This window comes from Lissotriton vulgaris, chromosome 12 (genome assembly GCF_964263255.1).
Source record: "Lissotriton vulgaris chromosome 12, aLisVul1.2, whole genome shotgun sequence".
NCBI classification, from domain to species: domain Eukaryota; kingdom Metazoa; phylum Chordata; class Amphibia; order Caudata; family Salamandridae; genus Lissotriton; species Lissotriton vulgaris.
In genome coordinates, this window is record NC_141700.1 from 28,567,681 (window position 1) to 28,585,170 (window position 17,490).

At 46.9% G+C, this 17,490-nt stretch overlaps 1 protein-coding gene across 7 annotated transcripts in view; it reads right to left on the minus strand.

The window, feature by feature from the left end:
- GATAD2A (GATA zinc finger domain containing 2A) overlaps positions 1 to 17,490 on the minus strand; it is a 414,177-nt gene that overhangs the window by 334,605 nt on the left and 62,082 nt on the right. Inside the window, exon 1 of one of the 7 annotated variants that reach the window (XM_086946841.1) lies at positions 9,165 to 9,295. The exons of the other annotated variants lie outside the window; for them this stretch is intronic. The gene's annotated coding sequence lies outside the window, so the exon portion shown is untranslated. Of the gene's footprint in view, positions 1 to 9,164; positions 9,296 to 17,490 lie in introns of those variants that run through there. 7 annotated transcript variants of the gene reach the window in all.

A 17,490-nucleotide genomic window follows, 5' to 3' on the forward strand; every position in this document is an offset into this window, starting at 1 on the left:
TGACTTTGCCTACGGTGGAGTTTAAGTCCAATCTTCTCACTGAGGTTTTGCATTCACCTAGTTCCGTGGTGGAACCTTTGCTTCTGTTTAATGACGCCTTAACGGAGCCCATTTTAGAGGTGTGGAAGAAACCGCTGTCGGCTCCTGCGGTGTCTAAGAGTGTGGCTAGAAGGTACAGGGTTGCACCTGAAGACCCTGCTTTTTTGACGTCTCATCCATCACCAGAGAGTCTAGTAATTCAAGCGGCCTGCTCCAAAAAGAATGTGAGTGCCTTTCTCCAGGTGCCCTGTGAAAAGGAGGCAAAGAAGCAGGATCAGGTTGCTAAAAAGACCTTCTCTTCTGCGAGCATGGCGTTGAAGTCAACTAATGCCACTTGTCTGATGGGGAGGTATGTGCATGCCCTTATGGATTCTTTGCAAACACTAGCTCTTAAGGTTCCTGAAGCCAGCTGGAAGGATTTTGAGGAGGTTATTTCGGATGCACAGGCGGCGGCTCGCCAAGTGATACAGAGCGGTCTAGACACAGTGCACTCGGTGGCACGTATTATGGGCACGGCTGTCACCGCTAGGAGGTCGGCTTGGCTGAAATCCTCAGACTTTTCAGCGGATGTTCAGGCAACTTTGCTGTATCTTCCGTTTGATGGATCTGGTCTCTTTGGAAAGAAAGCAGATATGGCTCTGGAGAGATTTAAAGACAGTAGGGCGACTGCTAGATCTTTAGGACTCCAGGTCAGAGGCTCTTCGTCCAACAGGAGATTCAGGGGAGATTCAGGGGTTTTGGTCGCTCCTTTCGGAATTACCGACAAGGTCAGCAACAGCAGCAGCAAAATTCTGTGTACAGGTCCTACAGAGGGAAGCAAAGGGCACATCCTCGTGGGCGACAAGTCTCCTCCTCCTCCTCCTCCACTTCCTCCAACCCTCCAGCCTCAGAAAGCAGCCCTAGATCAGCCATTCAGGATCATGTGGGTCGGGTGGGGGTCGGCTTACCCATTTTCTACATGATTGGGAATCGGTTACATCAGATCTTTGGGTTCTCAATCTTGTAGAAAATGGGTATGCTCTTCCTTTCGGGAATTCCCTCCCAATTACCCTCCTTGTCAAGGTTATTGCACGGAGGAACATCTGTTACTTCTGCAGGAGGAAGTGCTGACTCTGTTAAGAAAGGGTGCGATAGAGGTGGTCCCAGAGCAGGAAAGGGGTCAGGGATGCTACTCCCGGTATTTCCTGATTCCCAAAAAGGATGGCAGACTTCGTCCGATTCTGGATCTCAGGGTCTTGAATCTCTATCTGAAACAGGAGAAATTCAAGATGCTCACCCTTGCTTAGGTTCTTCACGCGCTGCTAGAAGAAGACTGAATGGTGTCGCTCGACTTGCAGGATGCGTACTTCCATATCCCAATCCTGAAGTCGCACAGGAAGTATCTCAGTTTTACGGTGGGATCGCAACACTATCAGTTTGCGGTCCTTCCTTTTTGACTTACTACTGCGCCTCGAGTCTTCACTAAGGTGATGGCAGTGGTGGCAGCACATCTCAGAAGGTCGGGGATTCCAGTATTCCCCTATCTGGACGACTGGCTGATCAAAGCAGAGTCGTCAGAGAAAGTGCTCCAGCATCTGCAGGAGACAACTCATTTGTTGTACCAGTTGGGTTTTTCAATAAATGTACCCAAGTCTCCCCTGGTGCCCTCCCAGCGCAACCTGTTCATAGGTGCTGTACTGGACACAGCTATATGTCGTGCATTCCCTCCACCTCAAAGGATTAGCGACATACAGGAAAGGATTCCTTTATTCTACAATGGAGCGTACACCTTCATGCCTGGAGATTGAACGGGACAACCTGAATTCCTTTTCACTCCCGCCTGACGTTGTAGATGTCATTTTGTCAGCCAGGCGTGACTCTACTAAGACCGTTTATTCATACAGATGGTCAAAGTTTGTCTCTTGGTGTGGGGGGAAATCTATTGACCCATTGAGAGCTCATTTGTCTGATGTTCTTCAGTTCGCTCTTTCTCTGGCGCGGCAAGGGCTTGCTGTTGCCACAGTTAAGGGCTATCTTTCTGCGCTGTCGGCATTTCTCTGCATGCCTGACCAGCCTTCTCGTTTTAAGTCTCCTGTTGCTCCTGTTGTTCTTAGGTTTTTAAAGGGCCTCACAAATAAGTTCCCTCCTACTCCTTTCATTGTGCCTCAGTGGGATTTAAATCTTGTCTTGACCTTTTTGATGGGTGCTCCCTTTGAGCCTCTTCATAAATGTCCTATGAGGCTTTTGACTCTTAAGACAGTCTTCCTCGTTGCAATAACCTCAGCAAGGAGGGTAAGTGAGCTTCAAGCTCTTAGTTCCAAGCCCCCATTCCTGTCCATTCATGCTGATCGTTTGGTTCTTAGGACCAGGGCTGCTTTTCTCCCTAAGGTGGTGACTCCTTTCCACCTTGGTCAATCAATTACCCTCTCTACCTTTTATCCTCCCCCTCACCCTTCCAAGGAGGAGGAGAGATTACACCATCTTGACCCCAAGAGGGCGGTGTCCTTTTACCTGGACAGATCTAAAGACTGTCGTTTGGATGACCAGCTCTTCATTGGGTTTGCTGGCTGCAAGAGAGAAGAGCGGTCCATAAGAGAACATTGTCAAGATGGATCGTCCTCTGTATTAAGATCTGCTACTCTTTGGCCGGTAAAGAGCCTCCTGAGGGTATAAGGGCTCATTCTACTAGAGCTAAATCTTCTACCTCAGCTTTAGCTAGAGGTGTTCCTGTGGAGGATATTTGTAGGGCGGCAACTTGGTCTTCCCTCCACACTTTTGCGAAGCATTACTGCTTGGATTCCGAAGTGAGGAGGGACGGCCACTTTGCGCGCTCTGTCCTCCAGGAAGAGTGGACTCCCTCCTCCGGGAGTGGGGACTGCTGTGGGACTCTATTCACAAGGTGAGGAATCCACCCGGCAGATGTATCTATCAGAAGAACAAGTTACTTACCTTCGGTAACGTATCTGCCTGCGGATTCCTCACTGACCCACCCGCCTCCCCGTTTGTCCACTCTTTTATACCTGGTTTACTGGTTTTGTATTGTATATGAATTTTATTGTCAAGGAGTTGTTTCAATTGCTTTCCTGCATTTGCTTCACACTGTGTATATATCTACTGTCAATGGTCCGTACGTGTGCCTCGAAGGCACGGAAAAAAGGGGAGGAACTGATGTCATCACGCCAGCGTGGGCCTATTATAGGCGTCGGTGACGTCAGCGGAGTCGCGTGCGAGGACGTGTCTCTATGACGTCCAAGTCCACATCGGCGCGAGGCTACGCAAAGAATTTCCGAATGTTGCTGACGCACGGGGGATATTCACATGGTGAGGAATCCACAGGCAGAAATTGTATCTACCAGAAAAAGCGTTACCGAAGGTAAGTAACTTGTTCTTTTGGGAGGTTTAAAGCCGCCTTGTATACCTTTGTTTGTAGGCTATTTAACAACCCCGCCTCTTTGCCACACCAGGTGACCAATGCGTATGATCAGGTGGGTAAGGTTTGCGATTTAATCATGTTCAGCAGGTGTGTATAGTTTGGACAACTTAGTTTTTTCTGTAGTTACCGGTATGCGTAGATAAAGGAATGTGCTTTTGCCTTTAGATCTATTTTGTGTTCCTTGTTCGTTGGGCCTCGCCCCAGTTTCAGACCTAGGTACTTGTATGATACTTCCTCCTTTATTGGGGTGCTGTTTACGTACCATTTAAATGTTGTTTTTTTCGTGTCTACGATACGGACAACTTTAGTTTTGTCTTTATTTAGTTCCAAACTTTTCTGATCCAAGTAGGTTACCAGATTGTTAATCATCCTTTGGAGGCCTATTGGGGTTTGACTCATAACCACAATGCCGTCAGCATACTGCAGGAAGGGGATTGGGGTTTTTGACAGGTACGGTGGGTGACCTTCCCCGACCTGCATGTGACTGACGATATCTGCCAAGTACAGATCAAATAAGCTGGGGGCCAAGACACAGCCTTGTTTTAAGCCCTGTTGTGTGCTAATTTCGGCCGTAATACTTCTACCGTCTCCCAATTTAACTCGTGCCCAGGTGTCACTATACAGGCTTATCATTGCCTCCAGTAGGTTCTTCGGAAGTCCCCATGAACTTAATTTTTCCCATAATCGGGTAAGATTCACCCTGTCAAAAGCAGCTCGGTCTATAAAACATGCATACAACCTGGTCTTCATTGTTTCTGCTTTTTCCTTCAGGAGAGCTAGGGTTATCAGATTTGTTAGTGAACCCGTCCTTGGCCGGAAACCCGTTTGGAATATAAGTATCTTTTTGTCTTCCATCCAGTCTTGAAGGTGTGACAGTAAGCATGACCCATATAGTATCGCTTCCACGTCCATCAGCGATATCAGCCTATAGTTCCCCGGCTCATTATGGTCGCCTTGCTTGAAAATGGGGTGTATTATGCTCCCGTTCCAGGACTTGGGCAGTTTGTTCTGGCTGTAAATTGAATTAAAAAGTGGTGTTAAGTATTCTGCCCAGAACTCGGGGGGAATATTTAAAAATGGCGTTTGGGAGCCCATTGGGACCTGCTGCACCCTCTTTTTTCAGCTGTTTTATTATTCCTTTAAGCTGTTTAGTTGTTACAAGGGTGTCTGGGACTGGTACTGTATCTTCTGCTTTTTCTGATATTATAATGGGCCTGTTGCCAGTGTTCTCATTTTTCCAATTTTCGCAGACCGAAAATGTCTTCCTCATATCTTCCTTCAGAATTTTCCGTGTTCCAAGGATATTTTCCACGTGTTCAGAGTTTCTGGTGCAAATTTCGCATTCTATTTTGCAATGCCGCTTTTGTCCATCCTCCCTGTCAATAAACATGTTTTTGACATGCTGGATCCACATGCTTTCTCCAATGCCTGCCTCCTGTCTTAGAAAGTTGCCCTTTGTCAGTTTATTAATAATGCCCCAAAATGTCCGGCCATTTTTGTATTTACCGGCAATTCATAGTTTTGTCCAGATTTAATTTCGCCTTACCCGGTTTTTTTTCTCCATTTTTCATCGTTGTTACCTGCTTCCGAACTTCGCATGTGATTTTCCTTTTTTCCTCCTTCAGGGTAATGCTGTACAATGGTTTCTTCCCGGTATTGATTCTTCCATTGTTCTGTTTTATGGTTGGGGTGTTTCTGGTTAGGGCCTCACATAGGTATTGTAGACTTTAGTTTATTATTGACTAAATGAGAAGCCAATTGCACCATGGGAAACGGAGTGTTAAAGGAAAGCTCAGGTGTTTTTCAGCCCCTGGATAGAGAGGGAGGGTCTAGATTAAGAGGCGGGAAGGAGAAGGTAAAAGGAGAGCAGTCTTAATGAACAGAGCAGATTTTACTCGCTAGCTCGACACGCAAGAATGACCCATTACAGCAGGTATGCGGAGATAGTGAAACCGGGTGGTGAAGAAATGTTGAAAAATGGGTAGTGGTTTCAGAAGATGGCGAAGATTTGCTTAAGACGGAGGAGGGGGGAGTAGAAGGGTGGAGTAAGAGGGTTATGGTAAAGCGGAAGATGGAAGCGAAGAGAGGGGTGTTTGTTACTGGGCAACTGAGTAATGTTAAGCATGTGCAACTAATGGTGTGTAAAAAAAAAAAAAAAAAAAAGATTCTGGTTGGCATACATGAGGTGGAATACAAGTTTAAAAATGTTGTTGTTGTTGTTATTTCTGTTTTCCCTGACGAAGGACCCCACGGAGGTTCGAAATGCATTGGATCAAAATAAACTGCTTTTAACAAATGGTGCTTTTTGTGCGTATTCTTGGAAGAAAAGGTTCGGAAGGCCGACTTGAATATGAGAAACTGTGGAAATTGGCAAATTTACCTTGCATGGTGATGTGGATGACATCTAAATTGGATAAGGCGAATATGGAAGAGTGAAAGTAGAACGAATTTAAAAAGGAGGAAAAGACATTTGAATTTAAAAATACTGAAAGCAAACGCGCAGTGAAAAGGAGGCTGTTGCCACTGTTTTTGGGGTAAAAAGAAGCCCCAAAATATCGGCCTCACATAGAGATTCCCATGTTTTTATAGGGTTTTCTTTTTCTTCCAATGTGAGTCTGAGCAATTCTTTTTTGAATTTGTCCATTGTTGGTTTTATATCCTTTCCACCCCATTTCAGTTTACATAGATTGAATTTTTCAGTATACTGAATGATGGTATTTAATTTTTCGTTTTTTTGGGCCAAGATTTTTATTTTGGTGATTAATGGGAAACGATCGCTTTCTGTACGTTGCCCACCGAGAACAAGCTTACCATCGGTGTCAGGTTATTGCTCATTATTGTGAAATCTATTGATGACTTCCGAATACCGCTTAAGAAGGTTATCGGTATAACTGTCACCATTTTCATTCCGATTCAAAGTTGAAAGGCCCAGGTCTCCGAGATCTTTAGTTATATTGTCGTCTTTTGTTAAATTGCTATTAAAATCTCCTGAGATGATCATGGAATGTAATTCATGAGAGCTTTGTAGTGCCCGGATCAAGATCATTAGTGTTATCAGTTTTTCATTTTTCTGTTTCTTTTCCGGATGTATGTTAACATTAAGCACTAATAGAGTAGCCATAAGAATTCCTAACAGCTCAGATCAGATATAGGGTTGCCTATAACATAGTCCAAGGCGACCCCACAGAACGTTTCAGGTATAGGAACGAATAACGATAATGGAATATAAAGTTCACAAACCCAGCAGACGCAAGACATAATATACCCCCTTGGAGTAGGCCTGTGCGGTGAACTCTGCTCCATTCGCAAAGTTTTGTGCAATCCGCGGAGCAGGCAGAGTTCTGAGAAGATGGCGGAGCGGAGTCCCCCCACACTCCCACTTGCTCATTTTGAGAAACCATCTGTTCGCCTTGAGGAAGCTGCCACTCGAGTAGAACATCTACTCAAGCGGCATAAAGAAGCAGCGCCCACTTGCGCTGCGCATGGGGATGTTTGTGCTAATTTTCCAGCGTGGGACTAATACCCGGCGCTAAAACCCAGTGGAAATGGCATGACCTAACACACTCCGCCACTGGTGGAACTCCACAAAGCAGAATTTATTAAACTTAACCTCGGCGCAGGCCTACGTTGGAGGCCAGTCGGTCCCTAACAGGACTTTGTACCCCAGAAATGGGAACAGTCAATAAGCGAGCTACTGTCTGTCTCAGACCTAGGTCTGCAAGAACACAGTGATTAATGCAAGGCCTACAAGTCTGTTGCCACCTCTGAAGTCAGCTGAGGCTTACAATGATTTCCTATACACGTAGTGAAGAACCCTAGAGCAGCACACATCATGCAAGACACCCATAGACCCTTCTGTGACATGTGCTTACTACACTACTGCAAACCTCCAATATGTCAGCTCATCTTCACCAGGTCCAACAAACCTTGCATATGGAATCCCCAAGAAAAATCACTTTTGCTAATCTGTTATTCTTGAATTTACACAATGGGAGCACTCTAATATTAAGAGGTACCCCGAAGACATACTTATTGGCACCAAACTTTGCCCGTGAACATCTCAATACAAGTACATGTGCAAAATCGTAAAGCAGTTTCATTCAATATCTTAAGAGTTGGAAATATTGCACCCAAGCAATGGGTAGTATGCTTGCTGTGGCAGTGTGTTTTGGGCGCACCTTAGAGGCGTGCATCAGAGACTCCAGAGTGTGGTACCAATCCCAGTCTTCTATTTCGGTCCAAACTTCCACGACTGCTAGGCCAAAGATGCACATTGTGTTACCGGTACAAACACCTGCCTCTTTCTCTACCATTACCAGCCGTTCACCAGTATATATAGAACTTTCTCAATGGCAGAATGAACAGTGGAAGGCGTGGAGGGCAGGAAAGTCCCTGTTCCTTCACCTACCAAGGCTCGCTCTGGTTACAATCATAACACAATTAAGATGTTGGTAGGCCACTTCCAGATAGAAAGAATTCTGTGGAGAACAAATCTCAATCCCAATGTTATACACAAAGCTGTTTTCCTGATCCTGGACTCTTTCCAAAAAGAAATCTGAAGTCAGCGCAAGGCAAATGCTTATTTTCATTGATACCCAGTTTGGCAGTAGTTTTCCAAACCCTACTACAGACTTATTTTTAGGAGCCTAATGACTATCCCATTAATTGCACTCTTATCAGCAAGCCCATTCAACTGCGTTAAAGCACCGCCAGACCAATAACCAGATGGAGACTGCATGTACCACACCCCGGCCAAAGGTCAATCAAGCATTCACCCATGAAGGTTGCATACGTTTTTTAGTTTGGTATCCTGGCACAGAAAAATGGACTAGAACGCTGGTTGACACATGTAAAGCCTAAAGTGAGGCTAATTTAACATCCACAGATCGTTCTACCAATTAAGCTCCAAGGAGGACAGATGGCAGCAAAGCACTTGTACAATCAAATCCAGGCAGAATCCAGCTCTGGTGAGTAGACCATGTCTACAATCAACCACAGACCTCCTAATCCAGCTCCGATGAGGAGGACAGATGGTAGCAGAATACTTCTACAATCAAACACAGACATCCTAATCCAGCTTTGATGACGAGTAAGGGCAGCAGAGCACTTCTGCTACAATCATGTCATTATTCTGCAAGCAAGGAGGCTTTTCACTGCAAACCTACTGCATAAAATGCGCAACTGAACGCCTAAGTGACTCGCACAGCTACCCAGCTTTGCTTCCAGCTCAACCTTTCTGCCTCCTATTTTTCCTCCAGGGAGTCCCAACTGCCTCCTCTCCTAGTTACCTGGCAGTCTCTGGATGCAACCTTAGAACACGCACACTTTTGCAACAGGACCGAGACGTCACATTTCAAGTCTTGCTTCTGCACACATATGAAGAGTATCCACCTAGACATCTCCTTAAGGGGGGGGGGGGGGGGGAGTCTCGTCGCCGACAGCTCCTCAGCAGCGGCATAGTCTCAACACGAGCTCGGAGGATTCAACAGGAACCCATGAGTTTAGAGTACAGCTAAGAGCAGACCCTTGATATGGGATCGTGGCACAACAGGACAGAACCACCCACAGATACTGAGCAAGAAAAGAGGAGGCTGACTTCCAAGTCTGAAGGACAACGTCTGAGGAAGCAGCGACCTCCCAAGCCAAGCAAGCAGCGGCATGAAGGCAGAATATGCACTTGTGAGGCCAGTGAGAAGAATGCAAAGCGCCCCACCTATGGGATGAAGCAGAGGGGGCCACCCAAGCATCCCCGCCCCGCAGGCACAGCCACGGCTGAAAGCAGGATGTCCGGGGTAACCCTCGATGCAGGGCAGGCCGCGGGCTGCCATCTCGGGCACACGCGCCTCTTCGGAGAGAAAGGACAGCAGAGGGGGAGGGGAGACTCTTATTCTGACACATGATCCTGCCTGGCTGCCAGCCGGGTGAAGAGTGCCACGACTTGGGCTCAGGAGACACACATGAATATCATCTCCCTTAGTCACCCTCCGCCCCCCCCCCCCCCCCCCCCCCCTCACACACACATTCTGAGCCCCAGAGCCCTCGGGCCCAAGCACTGCAAGATAAAGCAAGACATCATGCTTGAGGCCATCGTTGATCCCACTGGGCAGTACCCTGCTGCACCCCATGACAGTAGAGACCCAGGGCAAATCCCGCAGCCGGAGGGCACTGGGGTGCCCGCTGGCAGGCCCCTGCTGTAGCCGTGCACCAAAAGACAGTACAGAAACCATGGGCAAAAGTTGCAGACCGATGAGGCACGGTGCCTACTGGACAGGCCCTTTAACAGTAGCACAGAGGCAAGGGCCCAGAGCCACCACCAAACCAGGGCCCTACTACACTAGACAAGATCACGCCGAGCTCTCCACCCTAGCACACAGCTCGCCACGCGAACAGGGCACAGGTAGGAGGCAGAACCCTCCAGCCTCCAACTGTAGAGGAAGCAGGACCCACCACTGCACAGTCGGTCTACCAAAAGAAAGCACAGCAGCACCAAACCGCACCCAAGGAGAGAAATCTCCACTACACAAGAGCAATGGCCCTCCAGCACAAAGAAGCGCCAGGACCAGAAATACTGCAAGGAGCAACCAGAGAAGAGAGATCTCTACTAAATTAGCACCAGGGCACAACAGCACAAAGCCCCACTACTACAAAGAACACACTACTACTCCCCCCAAACCTCTTTCACTACTATGAACTCCCGAATAATCCATTCTAAACTCTACCCTCGTATATCTATCCATATAATTTCCATCCACATGTCCACTACTCCCATTAACAATTTATATTTCCCTCCACTAATCCACCTCTAACCCACTTTTGGGTTCCAGAGTAGCGAGACGCTCGCTGAAAAGCAATTTAACACCTAGTCATGGATAGTTAGCATTACATAAATACAATTACTATTAAATCAGACCACAGAGCACATACAGAAATCAACAGTGTAGAACAGTGCAGCCAGCAGAACCTGCAACTGCAGCCCTACAAACCCACCTCTACAGCAGACAACAGGACAGTGATCACCACACCAGGACACAGAATATTCCAAGGGCACAGCTTCACTGGATCTTCAGCCACAACACACAAAAAAAAAAAAAAAAAAAAAAATACAGCAGTGCACATAATGCCTCTACTACAGGAGAGAATGGAGTGCAGAGCGCCCCACCACACAAGAAAAGGAGCACAGGAAAGAATCCATCACAAAGCATAATCTTCAACCAAACCAGGAAATAGAATCTCCCACTATCCCTCAAGTAACAGTGCACAAAACGATCCACTGCCTAACACCGTAGTGGCCAAAACCCTCCACCACACGACAGGACACAAACCTTTATTGCACTAGAGCACAGGGCAAGGCGCTGTCCACTACACCACAGCACAGAACACCCCACCGCAGGACACCACAGGAGGCAGAAGCCTTCACCACACCACCAAAGCTCAGACATCGCTACTTCAGAGCACAAGATCAAAGCCAAAACCTGCCCGAGACACATCACTCCACTAAATTTAGGGCACAGAACTCTTAATCATCTGACAGTACAGCATGCAAGGCAGCACTAGCACCAGATAACAAATAACTCACCAGACAGGTCATAGTACCTTCTGTCTACCAGCAGCGCAGGAGAAAGACCCACGCATGCCAGAGCCTGAGAATCTACTAGGGTTCAACCGGCAGTTGCCCCTAAAAATCGCATAGAAGATAAAGACATAGCCTACATCCTTTCATTAGAGGAACCAGAGACCCCCTGCCACATTGCTCTGTAGGTCTTACCTCAAAACTATGCACCACAGACAAAAGAGCTTCCACACCACCGCAAGATAGACCATCTGCTACACTAGAGCCCTCCACTGAATCACAGAAAAATAAAGAGCCAGTCTGGGCCGATAGTACTTTAAGGAACATGGAAAACAAGCCAAACATTACAGGACAGATGTGTTGCATTAAGCTAAATACAAGGTTAGATTGCCTATACTAATGCACTGCTCAGAATCCCCTCTATAGTCTAGCGAGGAAGTCATTGAATACACTCAGAACAGATACCGCTCACCTGCAGAGCCAGGGAGTCTTAACTCTACCACAGCATAGGGCGAGGATCCCATGCCACACAAACTAAAGGGGCTCCACCCTTTTCTTAATTGAGAGCTACTTATGTTTAAGAAAACGCATAGAAAGCTACTAATATTAGTACTATACAGTTTTAAGTTCTTTATATGTATAATAATTCAACCAAGAAAAAACATTTTAATTTAATAAGCTGGGCTGCACAGAGGTGAACTAATCGGAGGTAGCTGGGGAGCTACAGTAGCTCACAAGCTACTAGTTGGGGACCACTACTAAACTCTATAAAGTTAGTGAAGTAGTGTGGCTCACTGGTTAGAGGCGGCAGACCCGAGAGCAGAGGACGGCCCGGGACCAGGGTTTGATTCCCGGCGCGGCAGGTTTCTGGACCAGGGTCAGCGGACTCGATAATTCTCTCGCCTTGGTGCCCACTCTGATCAGCGATCACACTCGGCAACTCTGGGCATTAGCTTGCCTCATCTTCACTAACGGCCCCACCAGACCGCCGGGGATGCCTGGTCTCACCCTGGAGATACCCATTAAGGGACCATCTCTCAGGGAAGCCAGGAAGGGTTTCGCAGCGGTCGAAGTGCCTTGGGACCCTACGGGTAAGTAGTGCGCTATATAAATGCCAATACATTTACATATAAAGGTCCATCGCTTAAGAGTCACAGATTAGCCCAGCGTGCAACAGGACACGGGCTGTTCAAAATGGGCTTTCTGGTTAGCTGGGGTATGCACCCAAGTGAAGCAGAACCCACCGTTTTAGTCAGGGCAAGTAAGTTGCACTCCAAAGATAACCTGTGAACACCTTCTGGTAGCTTGGCACAGAACATACAGGCTTGTCATCAGAAGCAATGTGTAAAGCGTTTGCACAACACACTAACACAGAGACACAATAAATACACTACAAAAGAAATGCCATCCTGAGCAATGCATGGCAAAAACACAAATCAGTGAATACTTAGGACATGAAATACAGCAGATTATGAGAAAGCACACAAATCACTGCATTAATGCAAGTAACATAACGTTGTTTGGTGATAAAATACACACACCATACATAACCATAGGGCGAAGGAACACCTGTGCTCCAACTACGGTCATTGCAGTTTGCTTTTGTGAGCCATCTAAAAGGATCGTAGGCTGGCATACAATGTAGGCCACAGGAGCTCGTGCGCGCCTTGTACCCATGCTAAGGTACCAGGTGAACTACGTGTTGAATGCGGGATCAGTATACCCCCTTCTACTTTATTGATTTTTGTTTTATATAGTGTGAACTAGACCCAAAGGTATCAGAGCGCTTCACATGAGCATCAGTCGCGTTACAGATGGACACATTCTCCAGTATTGAATCTTTCATAGATTCACATGCTTGTATCTTCCCCGTCGTCATGGTGGGAGTCTCATGGTAACAGAATGACTGTAGCAGTATCATAAAGTAAAACACTGCATAGAAAGTCCCATAGGGGACCATCATATTTGGTTGCCAAACCTCCTCATTATTTGAACCACAACTCAGCCAATCAGCTGCCAGCCCTGACATCACACTCCCCAGCAGAGTCATCATACCTCAGATTTCTAACTGCCTTCTGTGAAGAGGAGTCTCCCTGAGCTCTGCTCAGTTTAGTTCCTGTGAACTTTTCACCTTTCTCAACAGAAAGTTTTCTTGCTACTGTATTGAGGTTCTGTGCTATTTCCTTTACCTACAATGGCTGAAAGCTCTAAAAAGATGCTTTTCAGGCCCTGCAGATCCTGCGGAAAACCTAGAATATACTCTGAAGATCCACAAAAGGACTGCTTCTACTGTCTCTACCCTAAGCATGTCCCTAAAGACTGCAAGCATTGTAGAACCTTCTCGGCTACAACCTTGAGGGACAGGGAGGCACGTTTATTATTGTGGCTTCAAAAGAAGAAAGCCGCTACAGATTCGGACTCTGAAGAGGAAGTTGATCCTCAGACTCCCAAGAAAAGAAATTCTCCAGTATTTGGGGTGTCTTTCATAGATTCACATGCCTGAATCATTCCCCGTCAGAGTGGGAGTCCCACGGTATATAAAAAAGCAATAATATGCCTGTAATAACTAAAAAACCTTGGTAATAACCAACCATGAAGTAAAGTAGCCCTCAGCTACAGGAGCAAAAGCTCCCATACATGACTATCCTAGTCATTATGTATAGAAAAAACTGCAGCCAATCAGGCGACAGCACCCACCAGAATGTTCTCCCCAGAGGCTCAGGCGCTCAGATTTTCTACCGCACGTCGTATGAAGGGAGTCTCCCTGAGCTCTGCTCAGTTTCTTCTAACTTTGGTTGGTTTTTTAACCTTCAAAGGATGTCTACTTCTAAATTCCTTTTTAGGGCTTGTGATTCCTGTGGAAAGCTAAGGCTGTTCAAGGAGGATCCTCACAAAAAATGCATATACTTTCTGTATCCGGATCATGAGGCGAAGGAATGTAAGATTTGCAGAACCTTCCCTCAAAAGACCTTCAGGGACAGAGAGTGTCGTCTTCTCCTGTGGCTTCAGAGGATAAAGGACAAGGATAACCCTGTTTCAGAGGTATGGAGCATTGATCGGTCTCCTCAAGGAAGAGAAAGACTGAGGTTGAGGTGGCTTCTCCTAGTCCACCTAAAGGTACTGCCGACGAGCTCTTAGTCGTCGACTAATATCTTGCCGTCGTCGAAGAGGGCCTTACCGTCGACGACATCCCCGTCGACGAAGTTACCGCCGACAACGTCTTTGACGACGAAGTTACCGTCGACGACACCATCGTCGGACGAAGAAAATGAACCAGTCGACGACCTCCTCGTCAACGAAGCAGACAATTCCGTCGACACCGTCCACGAAGAAGAAAACAACCTAGTCGACGAGTTCATCGTCGATGAAGCCGCCTCCGTCGGCGGGCGCTCCGTTGACGACAGATCTGGCAACGCAGAGGGAATCAGGAATGTCATCAGCATCGGTGGCTCCATCGACGCCTCCACTGTCAACCTGTACGGCAATGCAAGTGTTGTCAGCTAAAACATCCACAATACCTTTGCCATCACCGGCTACCATTGCTTCGCTCCTACAGAAGCGTGGTTTATCCTCCACTACTTTGTCTCAATTAAACTGCCAGATAAATTATTGGATTCTGAGGAAGAAGAATCCTATGAAGATGACACTTTCCGTGCGGCCAGGAGCCCTTCGGACTTGCTTATAAAAATTCAAGAATTGGATCAGGAGGAGGAGGAAAATTTCCAGGAGCACTCTAGTCGGGAGACTGTGTCTGCACCTGGCATGCAAATGCCTATGGATTTATTCCAGAATCTCCAATATATGTTAAGTGATTATTATCGCAGGTTTCCACCGTCAGAATCGGGCGATTCTCATGTCTCTACGCCTAGGCCAAGAACATCTATGGCAACTTTAGGACCTAAAGAATCAGTTTCTCAAATGACAACTAAAGAAGCACGGCCCGCAATGCCTTCTTCACCAGTACCATCTCATCAGGCAGGGGGCGAAAATTCGTCGGCAGACGAACGAGAAGACGGTGAATTGAACGACAAGTCAGTATCGTCGGAGTGTGACGACTATCAGGCACAAACCCCTTCCCCAGCGGCCCCCGCCTACGGCGGATTCTCCGCTGGTGGACATTGCCAGCTTTCATAAGATTATGGATAGAGCTACAAAAAGGTTCCTCATCACAATGGAAGCTAAACAAGACGAAAGCTTCTTATATGATTTTAAGGATTTGCCGCAAAGACAAAGTTGGTCTATTCCAATCATTGACTTTATATGGAAGGAAGGTCTGAAAATAATGGCTACACCAAATTCTCTACTCGCAGTACTACCTAGGGTAGATAAGAAATATAGAGCACCTAGTTCGTCACCGGCATGCCTTATTGGTCAGGCTAAAACGGATTCCGTAGTTATGCAGGCAGCTCAAAGAAGGGCCAAGAATCTATCTGCACAGGTCTCTGCTCCCCCTGATAAGGACGGTAGACGTCTTGACTCAATAGGGAAGAAGATGTCAACTATTGCAGCAACCACGGTCCAAGCCGCAAATTCACTTGCAATACTTGGAATATATGACAGGCAGATGTGGTCTGACAGATCGCCTTTCATCGAGAAGCTTGAAGAACCAGATAGATCTGAAGCAAAGAAGATCTTACTAGAGGGAGAAAGCGTTTCATCTGAAATAATTGATGCTGCAGTGGACGTGGCAGCCACAGGTTTCAGGCAGCTGGCGGGAGCAGCTGTTCTCCGGAGGCAAGGCTGGTTAAAAGCTACATCTTTTCGTCTAGAGGTTCAGACAAAGATCATGGACATGGCCTATGATGGAGAGTTCCTTTTTGGTCAACATGTTAACAAGGCATTACAAGCCATAAAGAAAGACACAGACGGCACGGTCGCTGGGCTCTCTCCAATTTCGAAAGTCTTCCTTTCGTGGCGCAAGAGGAAGAGGCAATTTCTCGAACGGAGGAGGTTATTCACAGCAACGCTCCTACAATAACACCCAGGGAAATCAAAGATACCAGCCATACCGTCAACAAACATATGGCCAAAGGAGAAATAATTACTCTCAATCAAGAGGAAAAACCTTATCGAGGAAGAGACAACAACAAGAGCAAGTGAGACACATATCCTGCCACCACTTTGTCCCAGCCTGAAGCAAATTGGAGGAAGAATATCCCGATATTACTCAAATTGGTCTAAGATTACCACAGACAGATGTGTTCTGGACGTGGTTTCCAGAGGTCAAATTCTCGAAATAGTCAAAGCCCCTCCGAACTCTCCCCCAAAATGACCACCTCCAGCTCATCTCAAAGAGCTGTTTTCCCAAATACACTATGATTCGGAAAGGAGCAATAGAAATGGTACCTCAACATCAGAAGGGAACAGGATTTTATTCAAGATTTTTCCTGATCCGCAAGAAATCGGGGGAATGGCGCCCCATCCTCTACCTGCGTGCCCTCAACAAGTACCTAAACAAATTATCTTTCAGAATGTTGACGCTTCAAGAAATCCTCCAGTTTCTCTCAGTAGGGGATCACATGGCAACACTCGACCTTCAGGACGCATACTTCCATGTGTCCATTTTTCCCAGACACCGGAAGTTCTTACGGTTCAGAGTGGCTGGCAGGGACTTCCAGTTCAAAGTACTCCCCTTTGGACTACGTTCGGCCCCCAGAGTTTTCACAAAAATGTTAGCCCGGTGGCCGCACACCTGAGATTAGAGGGAGTTCAAATGTATCCATATTTGGACGACTGCCTTATCAAGGCCAGTTCCATCGACTTGGCAAAAACTCACGTTAAGAGATGTCTATCACTATTCCAGAGCCTGGGTTTTTCGGTAAATTTCAAAAAGTCTCACCTGAATCCATCACAGAGGAAGTCGTTCTTGGGAGCCACGCTGGACACAGGACTCGCCCAAGAGTTCATATCAAAGGAAAGGAAGGTGACGATTCGCAGGATGTCACCAATACTACTAACAAGACAGTGAGCTTCTGTTCGCAAGTTCAAGTCTTTCCTCGGGATGATCTCGTCCTGTATTCCTCTCAGCCCCAACTGTCGCCTGCGAATGAGACCCTTACAGGAGGAACACAGTCGTCAGTGCGTGCAAATAACAGGCTCATTCGAGGACGTCATCAACATAACTCCTCGGATGAGAAACTCCATCCAGTGGTGGGGGCAAGACAGCAACCTGCAGGTGGGATGTGCATTCCAGACAGAAGGATCCAGAATCATCGTGACCACGGATGCTTCTCTGGAGGGCTGGGGCGCCCATCTCCAAGGGATGACAGTCAATGGTAAATGGAACACGCAACAGAAAAAATGGCACAAAAATCTGCTGGAATTAAGAGCCATTTTTCTCGCCATGAAATCCTTTCAGGCGATCTTGGAGGGCTCTACTGTGTTGATACGAACGGACAACACAACCAGCATGCATTACCTGAACAAGCAGGGAGGCACAAGATCGGCCCGGTTGTCCCATCAGGCGCAG